The sequence below is a fragment of the Pinus tabuliformis genome, chromosome J (genome assembly GCF_031772625.1).
Source record: "Pinus tabuliformis cultivar Carrire ecotype Pingquan chromosome J, CPIR1, whole genome shotgun sequence".
NCBI classification, from domain to species: Eukaryota; Viridiplantae; Streptophyta; class Pinopsida; order Pinales; family Pinaceae; genus Pinus; species Pinus tabuliformis.
The window spans coordinates 691,286,037-691,295,006 of record NC_142295.1 but is presented as its reverse complement, the minus strand read 5'-3'; the positions used below and the strand labels follow the sequence as shown (position 1 = coordinate 691,295,006).

At 36.0% G+C, this 8,970-nt stretch overlaps 1 long non-coding RNA gene across 1 annotated transcript; it reads right to left on the bottom strand.

The window, feature by feature from the left end:
• Window positions 1-7,009: 7,009 nt before the first annotated feature.
• On the bottom strand, window positions 7,010-8,617 carry LOC149228703 (uncharacterized). Its single transcript, XR_016247229.1, has 3 exons — window positions 7,684-8,617; window positions 7,498-7,590; window positions 7,010-7,325 (listed from the first exon to the last, which is right to left on the bottom strand). It is a non-coding gene; the product is annotated as an uncharacterized LOC149228703 (long non-coding RNA).
• Between the last annotated feature and the right edge of the window lie 353 nt (window positions 8,618-8,970).

Sequence of the window (8,970 nt, the reverse complement as noted above, 5' to 3'; positions counted from 1 at the left end):
TTGTTATAACCATATATATTTGTTAGTTTATACAACCATGCCATTTCTACCTTTATAAAACCAACTCGAAAATTTTCGTTGACCAATTTTTAAGGGTCACTGGGCAAATCAAGTAGGCAACAAATTTGCTCATTTCGATTGTTAGATTTTGTGCACCGGGTCACTGCCAAATTGTTGCTTCGTTAAGAATGCCACTTGGTCAAGTTTGACCCAAACTTTGACCAGCTACAACTTGAGCATACAAACTCAGATTTGAGTTCTGTTCACACCATTGGAATCAGTGTGACAAGCACTATGATCTAGTCCTAGTTTCGCTTCAATACGAAGACTTTTATTTTTGAGCTTTTCCATAGCCATTACTGAATTTTGAGCATGTCTGGAGCCACATGGATCATGTATGTATAAAATAAAGAGCTTAGTGATATGTGTGGATGACCATCTACTTCCCTAGAATGTAATGTTTCCATTTTCAGCAAGCCTACATGAAAGAATACATCTCTTTATCATAGCTGGGGTACTTACGAATTGTATCAGAAATTGTCTCAATGTGATTGGCCACTGGATGCCCTTGTTAGGTGAGAAATGCACCAATAACATAGTCGGAGGTGTCTGTATCAATTCAAATGGATGTTGCAGGTTTGAAAATTTGAGTATAGGTGCAGAGTAGAGGAAATGCTTTAGCTCAACAAACACCTTTAGTTGGGACTCGGACCAAGAAAAAATTGCTTTCACTTCGCCCTTGGTAACATGAATCAAAGGCCAAGTGATATGGGGGAATCCTAACACGAGCCTTCGATAAAAAATGGAAAGGCAAAAAAAACTGGGAATCTCTATTAGAGTGGTTGAGGATGGGTAATACTGAATGACTTGGATCTTAGATGGATCGACATGCACACCTTTCTCATCTATCATGTAACCAAAATATTGGACCTCACTCACGCCAAAGGTACATTTCTCTACGTTGGAACATAGTTTGTGCTGTCATAGGGTTTGAAGGACCTGTTGAATGTGTTGCAAGTGCTCTTCCCAACTCTTGCTGAAGATAAGAATGTTGTCCAGATATACAACCATGAAGGAGTTGGTGAAGGGACACAAGATGTCATGCATCCACCTCATAAAATTTGCAGGGGCATGACCAACCATTCAAAAAGGACCTCCTTATATTTGAAGGCAGTCTTCCATACATATGTGGGATCTATTAGGACATGGTGATAGAAATACCTAAGATCGATCTTGTTGAAATACTAGCCCCCCTTCAACTGTTCAAGAAGGTCATCAATCTATGGGATTGGATATCTGTTCCTGACAGTGATTTTTTTCAGTGCCCAATAATCAATGCAAAGCCTCCAAGCCCCATCCTTCTTCTGTATAAGTATAATCATGCTCCCTAAAGGTGAGGAAATTGGTTAGATGTGCCCTTTTTGCAGTGACTCCTAGATCTACTTCTTGATCTCTTCATTTTTTAGAATGGTGCGACAATATATCAACCCATTGGTTAGAGGCGATAGATCGATCAAATGGTTGACCTGATAGTGTAAGGGCACTCTTGTGGTTGAGGAGAAGATGTCCTTATATTTTTCCATGACCTTATCCACTTACTTCTGCTGCATGGAGGAACTTTTCTCGAGGGCCATGGATGTGGCTGCCACGATCTTCACCTTATTTTGAGAGCGAATAAAAAAAGAAAAAAAAATCCCATTATGGGAGATCATTTTAATGAATTTCTTAACAAAGATAAAAAATATGGTAGTAGGTGGGGCTACCTATGGTATCTTGTATAACTTATTTCCCAAAGTAATAATAACAGTGCAAGGCATAGACTTATACACAACATGGTACTTCGACAAGTATGGTTGGCCTTGTTAGCACTGAGGTGTTGATCCAAACAGATCCAAAACACTCTCTAAGTCTTCGAAATCTTCTTAAAATCATTCAAAAGATCAAAACCGTCACATAAGGGGAACCTTGAAACAGGCGGAAAAACATTATTGGGAGGTGAAAAGCATAAGAAAACAGTGAAATAAGGCTTATCGAAGGCTTACAACAACTTGGCACAGCAGCCGTCAGATCTGGCTGATCAACGGTCCATATCTGATTGGCGGATCATAATCGGCAAAGGCTATCGGAGGATATAAGCACATATTATATATGTATTGTGATAGCGATCAGTGGGGTCAACAAGGACCGATGATCAAGCGCGTAGATCGATGGCCCATGTTGCATCGCAACATCACATTGGTAAACAACAATAGAGTGCTCACCAAACGACCCGGGGTTATCGCGATATGCGATTGCGATCAATCACATCGCGATATCACAATCGAAGAAACATAATAGAGAGGGGCTTATACCTATATATATGTGCAATGCGATTAACCGGACCCGATAACATTATAAGTCATATTCGATATAATTTGAGTTCCAAGAAACAACAATTTCCTTTGTATTTGTGTATTTCGTTTATCAAACGAAATACAAAGGATAAAGCATCGATGTGATAAACCGGACCTAAAAGGGTTCCTTAAGGCTATTGTATGTCATTTCAAATCTACCCAAGGCCATTTTTACGGGATTTTTAGTGTTTTAATGTATTTCCAAAATATAAAGGGATATGCCATTTACGACATGCGATAGCGACTCACAGGCAGACCCGATAGGAGAATAGACCGGATTTAAGGACATTTGAAGTTTGGGTGAAGAGTGTTTTTGGCGGATTTTCACAGTTTGAATGCATTTCTCTGTGTTAACTGAAAGCGGTCGTTTCAAGGATTTCAAAGGCCTGATGCACTCATCCATTGCAGAATAGGTGGACACCTACCCTTAAGGCGTTATGCAATGATTATTTAACACTAGAAGAGGGATTTGAGCGGACAGAGGCCGGGAGACAGAAAGCCGAAAAGGGGAAAAAACAATAGCACGATGCAGCCGAACCAACGGAAATGATCATGGAACATCACTGGCATGAGCGAGCCACCTGACAGCGTGGTGAAATTACCAAAATTTTGTTACTGTGTTTGTTAGCAGAAGAGCCCTCTGAGCTCATGTTTTTTTAGCTATGGCATCAAGTAGTTAGGAGGCAGAGGTGATAGATTAAGAAATCTTGAGCCTTAGAGAGTTCGAGAAGCATTGTAAAAAGCCTATAAATGGCTGAAAGTTCGAGGTATTAAGGGTTCAACTTTTGGAGACTGTGGATACTCTGTTCCTCCCAGCGTCTCATCTTCATTCTAGTAATACAAGCTTCTTTTTTTGTTACATGTTCAATCACCATCTTCTCCTCTGTTCCAAGCTTGCACTTGAATAGGTTATTCATGTTTTCTTCTGTGTCTAATGCCAGATAACTGTCATCTTATCTCTATGTTGATAAATTATATTTGCAAGCTTCATTTACTTTCTGTAGCTAGCCATTCATATGTGTTTGTATATGTATCTGTTGGTACAGTTAGGATTCTCCATCTATCCATTGAATCTATAAAATATTGAGCATTAGTGGTCTAAAGCCTTGTCATGCTGAGGGTGTTCATGCATGTCTTGAGTGAAAAAAGAGTTGAAATAGTCATCTGACTTGATCCAAACCCTAATCCATTCCAATAGTTTAGATAACTGTTGGGTGCAAGAATTACACTTAAGTAAATTCCTCAACACTTAAATTGTCAACCCGGGGGATTTGTAAACTTAGAGACGAAGCACAAGTAATTCCAGAGATGGTATTAATATTTCTAATATCAATTCCTACTTTCTTTGAAGGAAATATTGCAGAATCAAACTATAAAGAGAAAAAGGCAACTTGAACCATCAAAATAATCTGAGACTGGAACAAGAAAAACGTGCTTGAAAAAGAGATTTAGAAATAAAGGGGCAATTACTCTAGCTACTATTGATTATCTATTGAGTGTGTGTTTTCTTTAGCAAAGACACTTTAGCAGTCTTCTACAGATGGGCCCTTCAAATCCTACTTATGTAAAGATTTCCTTCTCGCAAGAATCTATCTTGCATTAGTGCAGGAACAAAGAATTATGTAGAGGGTGTAAAACGATGTCTGTACTAAAAGTGTTTTTCTTCGTGCAAGGGCTTGAAATTTCTCAAGTCTGAAGCACTCAGATCCAGTAACAAGAAACTGGTTCTTGTACCAGATCAGAGCTTCTTACACTTTAACATTTAATTCTTGAAATCAATGCTTAATTACTGCAAGTGTTATGAAACCAAATTGCATACCAAAAAGATGAATGTTTTTGAATTTAGCAAAGTGCAGAAATAGAGAAACAATCCTTATAATTTATCCTATTATGAAGTATTAATGAAAGCAAGAAGGCTATTAGAAGTAAACTAAAAAGGCTTGCTGCATCACACAATCTTGCACTGGTGCAGGTTCAGTTATTCTGCTTAAACCAGGCAGGAAACCAAATCAAACAGACTTGCAGAAAGTGAATAGCACACCAACATGCACTGGTGCAAGTAATTTCTCCTGCTTGGACCAGGCGGGGAAAACCAAACAAAATGTGCAGAAAGTGAATAGCACACCAACGTGCACTGGTGCAGGTAATTTCTCCTGCTTGGACCAGGCGGGAAAAACCAATCCAAAATTAGATGTAGGGAAAGGAAATTTAACTGCTTCACACTACAAATCTGCTTTCATTCAAACATGAATTCAGATGCTGTAAATTAAATCACACTTGGTAGTATAAAACATAAATTACAAGAACAGAAAATAGGGAGAACGTGCTGGGTTGGCTGGGCCCTAGCCAACCAGCACATTTCCCTTTTAAATGGAAACGCTACTCAGTACTGTATCAATTCATCAGCTGTTAAACATAAAAATAAGATTCATGAAACATAAGGCAGAGCTCCCTTTCTTATTAAATCATAAAGGCAAATACATGCGTGATTACATATCCAGCCCAGATTTGGGCGATAACAAAATACAGGCCTGTTACCGCCTTCCTGGTTCTATCTCTGTTCTATACAACTCTATCAACCATTCACCCCTCTCGTCCTATTTGCATTTCTCATTATATAGTTCCTTGGCCGAAGGCCAAAAGGATCATTTAACTCGTTACATAACCGATTACAGAATTTATATTGTTTAACTAATTACATGACCGATTGCAGATCTTTCAACTAATTACATACACTACAACAAAACCAGCGATTTGCGCCAGATTTAGCGCCAGATTTTAGTGCATTTTTTTTGTAATTGTGATGAGCAACCTGGCGCTAAATCTGGCTCTATTGTACAATTTTTAAAGCGTCCTTTTTTGCACCTGATTTTGCATCCTTTTTCACGCTAGATTTTGCATCATTTTTTACACCAAACTATGCATCATTTTTTGCGTCAAATTTTGAACCAAGATTTGCATCTTATTTTATGACAGGTTTTTCTTCTAGTTTTGTGTCATTTTTTGCATCTATTTTTCATTCTCTTTTGCTTCCTATTTTGTGTCATTCTTTGCTTCCATTTTTGCACCATCATTTGCATCAAGTTTACACTGTATTTTGAATCCAATTTAACGTCTTTTTATGCATCCAGTTTGTGTCAGTTTTTGCATCTAGTCTTACGCCAGGTTTTGTATTTAGTCTTACACTAGTTTTTGCTTCTATTTTTGCACCAGCTTTGGTGCCTATCTTTGCACCATGTGTTGAATTTGATTTAGCACCAAATTTTGCATCCATTTTTGTGCCCATTTTTGCATCTTTTTTTGGACCATTTTTTACATCCACATTTACGTTTGATTTGTCTCCATTTTTCCCATCTCATTTTGCACCATATTTTGCGTCATTTGTTTCATCCAATTTTGCATCATTTTTAACACCATCTCTTGCATCTAATTACATCATTTTGAGCATCCAAATTTGCATTTATATTTGCATCTTATGTTGAGTCATGTGTTGTGTCCACCTTTGCATCTTATTTTGTGTCTAATGGTACATTCAATTTAGAGCCATTTTTTACGTCTACTTTTGTATTTGTTTTTGCACCAAGTTTTGCATCCAATTTTAAGCTATTTTATGCCCCTTTTTGCACCATTTTTTTGTGTCTACTTGTGTCCAATGTTGCACCATTATTTACACCGACTTTTTCATCCAATTTTGCATTTTTTGGTGTCTAGTTTTACATCGTTTTCACCATCCAAATTTGCATCTTTTTTTGCCTCATTTTGTGTCCACATTTGCATATAATTTTGTGTCTGAGTTCGAGCCTAAATTTTCATGTGATTAGGAATCATTTTTTACATCCAATATGGCATCCTTGGTTTCACCTTTTTTCAGCCCCATTTTGCATCTTGTTTTATGTCTTTTCTTACATCTTTTTTTTTTTTCCTTTTTTCCACCCAAGTTTGCATCCCAAATTTACACCATTATTTGCATCATCATTTGGCATATTAATTTGTAATGTTTTTTGCTTCTTTTTAACGCTCAACTTTGCATCTTATTTTACATCTAGTTGTTGTCTTTTTTTGCATCTAATTTGGTGCCCATTTATGTGTCCTTGTTTTTGCCCAATTTGATATCCTTTTGTATGCCATGTTTTGTTCCCTTCTTTGTGTCAACTATTGCACAGTTTTTCACTTCTAATTTAAAACACTTTGTATGTCAATTGTTTGCATTTTGTATTAATTCCTAGTTTAACATCCAATTTTACTTTCAATTTTGCATCCATGGTTACATCTGCATTTGACTTCTTATATAGAGTATATTTTTCTTTACATATATGACCCCCTTTATAGATTCATAGTGAAATATATGATAGTTTCTAAATATCATTAAAGTAGATATCACAATTCAAAATCATTTGTAAAGAAATTTAAGAGAAATTGACAACATCCATCCAAAAAAATAACAATGTGTCATTAACAATTTTCAAAACATGTATAAAATAGCAACATAATACTAATAAAATCAGTATTATTTTTAATCAAAACAAGTAAAATTCAAATATGATTAACAAATCAAAATATTTCATGAATATCGTTATTCTACGATAAATTAACAACATACATAAATCAAACTCATCGTATGATTACAAAATCAAAATGTCTCATTGATATAGGGTAAATTCACAACACCCATCTAAACATAACAATGTCATTCTACACAATAATTTCTTCATAAAAAACAATGCATGTGCATGCCTAGCTACCACCACCAAGATCATCCTCATGATCATCTTGACCATCATCATTACTATGATCCACATCATCACCAACACCGCAACTATCATCATCATCTCCTCCTTCACCACCATCATCCTCATCCTCATCCTCATCATCTCCTGATATATGTTGAACATAATTTGGATCATCGTCTTGGCAATCATTACCTATAGCATTCTGACAAAAAAAATCAATATTACATGTTAGTATTAATTACATAACACAACGCATGTTTTTGTTATACAATGTTAACCATAAAATGACGTAAGATATACTATCTAATAGTACTAAAAAATAAAATGAAAATATGGTTTAAAAGTATATTGGAAATCCAACTAAGATTACATACCATAGAGTCCATCCAAACAACAAATTCAACCCATCTCTTTTGCTGCAGCACCTCCTTTTCCAAATGATTTGGAGGTTTTCCATATTTTAGTTCCTATCAATCAGTAAATAGGGAGAAATTAGATAACAATGACTTTCTTCTAGTACAAAATTTATTAAAAAAATATCACATGTTTAATATACTTACAAAGGTTGTTATCAGTGCTTTTAAACCTTTCTGGCCACTACGATGAGTGACTTTTGTCTTGGTTAACCTCGCCCAACCCCAGAACCAAACCCAGTTACTTTTCTAAAACCTTAGTATCCACCCTTCAAATCATTAACAACATCATATGGAATGGGTGTAACTGTCTCCAAAACAACCCCCTCAACTATAAATCCTGGCTTAGGGCCCTCAGGCTGCCTCTTGGTGCTGATGATCTCACCACGTGCTTTGGCCTCTACCTTCAATTGGTCATTGTTTTTTCTTCTTAATATAGCATCCTCCGCACACCTAGACGGTTGCACATGCTCAATTCGTACATGAATTCTCATCAAACAGAATTTCAGCATAGAACAAATAAAGACAAAAGAACTCCATCCCAATTGCATTTCCACCAATTCTTTTACAGTAACCATATGATCCAACAGTTCTAACAAATGAATAAACAAGAGGGCACTAAAATGAAAACAGGCATGGATTATCAATCTTAGTTCATTTAATCACATCCTGAGAAACCAATGTCACCAATCCTATGCACTAGACTGCCATGCAACCTTATTAGTGCAAATATGTACAACATTTATGCAAAAAAAATGCAAGACAAGCACAAACAAGCATACTAGTTGCAATAGATGGGTATCCAAAGACTGAAATAAGGTGCCACTGTGATGATAAAAAAAAATAGATGATATAACACAGGATGTACAAACCAGGGTTCATGCTCATATCGCTGAAAGAGCAAAGCCATACAGAAAATCTCAAATAAATTTCAGAATATGTATTGTTTATTAAGAAATATAAAATCCATTTTATGATCCCAAACACCATTGAAAAAATAGAATATGTATTGTTTATTAAGAAATATAAAATCCATTTTATGATCCCAAACACCATTGAAAAAATAGATTTACTTAATAAATTAGAGGAAAACACCACCGATATAAAAGATGGTGCATTAGCAATTATCTAATGGCATTCGTCTAGATGCATTGGCAATGCCAATAGTTTCATTCCTTACACCTGAATCCCCAACAAGAAAAAACAAAAAAGGCATGATGCCGCACTAATAGTCTTTTTCTATCCAAAAAGATAGATTCCAGATTCCAGTACAAGAAACTGAAAATGAGATGAGATCGTAGGAGGGAGTTCCTAAAGCAAAAAATTATATCTAAGAGACAAGGCAATTTAAGAAACAAAAACATAAAATAATTCCATCGAAAAAGGTTTTGAAAAGATACTAACAGTGCAAATGACATGTTAGTTTGGATAATA